The sequence below is a fragment of the Oxyura jamaicensis genome, assembly GCF_011077185.1.
Source record: "Oxyura jamaicensis isolate SHBP4307 breed ruddy duck chromosome 33 unlocalized genomic scaffold, BPBGC_Ojam_1.0 oxy33_random_OJ66870, whole genome shotgun sequence".
In the NCBI taxonomy this organism is placed as follows: domain Eukaryota; kingdom Metazoa; phylum Chordata; class Aves; order Anseriformes; family Anatidae; genus Oxyura; species Oxyura jamaicensis.
The window spans coordinates 1,106-3,913 of NW_023305012.1; the positions used below are offsets into that span (position 1 = coordinate 1,106).

General features: G+C 61.9%; 1 long non-coding RNA gene across 1 annotated transcript; it reads right to left on the reverse strand.

Moving 5' to 3' along the window:
• Positions 1-284: 284 nt before the first annotated feature.
• Positions 285-2,423, reverse strand: LOC118158587. The gene is made up of 2 exons (XR_004746854.1): positions 1,427-2,423; positions 285-1,384 (listed from the first exon to the last, which is right to left on the reverse strand). It is a non-coding gene; the product is annotated as an uncharacterized LOC118158587 (long non-coding RNA).
• Between the last annotated feature and the right edge of the window lie 385 nt (positions 2,424-2,808).

Genomic DNA, 2,808 nt, shown 5'->3' on the forward strand with positions numbered 1-2,808 from the left:
ACCCCCCCCCCCCCCCCCAGATGGGCGCGGAGGGATGCAAAAAAGGCCGGATTCGGACAAAAAATACCCCAAAATCCCCAAACGCGGCGCTTTCACCCCAAACGGGGGCTGACGGGGGGGGCTCTGTCTCGCAGGTGCAGCCACGGCGCCCCAGCCGCAGCTTCTGGGCCAGCGCTAAGTAAAGATGAGGAGCGGGCGCCCCGACCCCGCCGCCTTTTTGGGGGAAAAAAGGCCAAAAAAGGGTCTGCCGGGCGCTGGCCCCGGCTTCTCCGCACAGCTCAGTGAAATCCGCAGGAAAATGCCCCAAAAACGAGGCAGCGCGAGGACGCCCGACCCGAAAAAGGCAGAGCCCGGCAGCAAAACCTCCCAAAAACGTGTAGGAAAGGGAGAAAATAGGTATTTCTGGCGGTTTGAACCCAAAACGGGGGCACGGAGCGCCGCGAGGTGGCGGTGGTGGTTTTTCGCCCAGGGAGGGTGGTTTTGTTTTGACCGATTTGGCCCCGATTTGGCTCGGTTTTCCCCTCCGGATTCACAAGTTTGGAAGGAAGAAAACCAAAAACATAAAAAAGGCCCAAAGTGCCCCAAAACGAGTGGCCGGCGCCAGGCCCCTCCGGCAGCGGTGCTCGGCCGGATCCCTTCAGTGGGATTTTGAGTGGAAAAAGTGGCTTTTTGGTTAAAGCAGGGCTCGAGCCCTTTGGCCCTAGGGAGGGGGGAGGAGATTTTTAACCGATTTCCCAGTTTTTCTCCCCAAAAGGGCAGGAGGGTGGGCGGGGGCGGGGGGCTCGTGGTGCTGTGTTTGTTTCTCCCCCTCCCCGCTCTCCACCGAGGCAGGATCGCAGCGACCCAAAACGGCCTCAAAACGGCCCAGAGAGGACAAATTGCTAAAAATGATTAAAAATTAGAAAACAGGACAAAAAAAGGCACCAAAAAAAGCCTAAAACCAAAAAAAAAAGGCAGAAAAAACCCAAGTGAGAGGAGTAAGTACCCGCGGCGCGGTCACGCAGCGCCGGCCCGACCCAAAACTCCGTTTTCTGAGCCCGTTCCTGTGCCGGGGCCGGGAGCCTGCCCCCAAAATCCCGCTTTCTGAGCCCGTTTCGCACCAGGCGAGCGCGCCGGCCCCAAAAAGCCGTTTTCTGAGCTCGTTTTGCGCTGGGGAGCATGCCGGACCCGAAATCCCGCTTTCTGCGCCTGTTCAGCGCCGGGGGATGCGTGCCAGACCCCAAAAACCCCTTTTCTCAACCCGTTTGACGCTGGCGGCGCGTGCCTGACCCAAAAATCCGCTTTCTGAGCTCATTTTGCGCCGGGGACGCGTGGCTGCCCCAAAATCCCGCTTTCTGAGCCCGTTTAGCGCCGGGGAAGCACGCCGGACCCAAAATCCCACTTTCTGAGCCCAATTTGCACGGGGGACGCGCGCCGGACCCAAAACCCCACTTTCTGAGCCCGTTTTGTTCTGCGGACACGAGCGCGACCCCGAAATCCCGCTTTCTGAGCCCGTTTTGCGCCGGGGATGCTGCGCGCCACCGGAAAACCCCCAAAATCCCCCAAAACCCCCAAAGCACGCGGGGCGGGGGCGGGGCGCGCGCCTCTTCCGTGCGGCCGTAGGTACCGAAATCGGCGATTTTCCACCCAAAAACCCCTCCAAAAGCACCCCAAGGCGCGCACCGCCTCGGAGCACCGCCAGCGACGCCGCCAGGTAGATTTTTGGGGCAGTTTCTCCGGTATTTGGGTACTTTGGGGGGCCCGCCCCCCCCCCCGACGGTGGTGTAGGGAAACTGTCGGTTTTTGGTTTTGCCGGAAACGCCTGTTTTTCGGGGCGGTTTTGGGGGGGGGGGCGGTGTCGCGATTGCCTTCCAGGGAGCGGCGCGACGCGGCCGGACCCGCGGCGGAGCCAGCAAGGTGACTTACGCTTTTCTTGACCCCCCCCCCAAAACCTCACAGATTCACCCCAAAACTACATTCGAGCTCAAACGCCCCCGAAATTGAAACAAAACCCCCGAAACCACCCAAAATGACCCAAAACCGTGGGGTTTTTGCCTCCCCACTGTCAGAACCCCACAAAATGGGGCTGTGGGGCCCCCCAGGCTTCACGCCCGCCCCCCCCAATTCGTAAATCCCCAAATTGGGTGAAAACGCAGTAAAAACGGGGTCGGGGCCGAGGGGGGGACCCCACTGCGCAGCCCGGGGGGGCCTGAAATCACCCTAAATTACCCCAAAATCCATCCCCCCCCCCCCCCCCCCCCGGGCCAGGTTTTCTTTTCCTGAGAGAACGCCGTTGTCTCAGGTTTTGCTTTTCTCCTGCGGGCCCCAAAAACCCCCAAAAACGGCCAAAAAAAAGCAAAAGGCGCCGGTGGCGGCACTCCCACGGACGGACGGGGTTCGAGTCCCCGCGGCGCCTGCTGCTGGCCGGGGCACGGCGTGACGGGGGGGGGGGGCCCCCCACCCACCGGGGGGGGCAGTCGCCGTACCGGGGGGGCACATCGCGATAGAGGGGCACGTCGTGACAGGGGCGCGTCGCGATCCAGGGGCATGTCGCGATTTGGGGTAATTCCGCCCAAATCCTCAGGGCCCGGAGGGGAGCATCGCCTTCCGTCCCCCGAGGGCTTCGCGTACCGAGGTTACTGGGAGCACTGGGATGCTCATCCCAGGGTTGCTGGGAGCACTGGGCCGCACATGGCAGGGTTACTGGGAGCACTGGGATGCACGTAGCAGGGTTACTGGGAGCACTAAGCTGTGCTGGGAACACTGGGCCGCACATGGCAGGGTTACTGGGAGCACTGGGCCGTGCTGGGAGCACTGGGCCACACATGG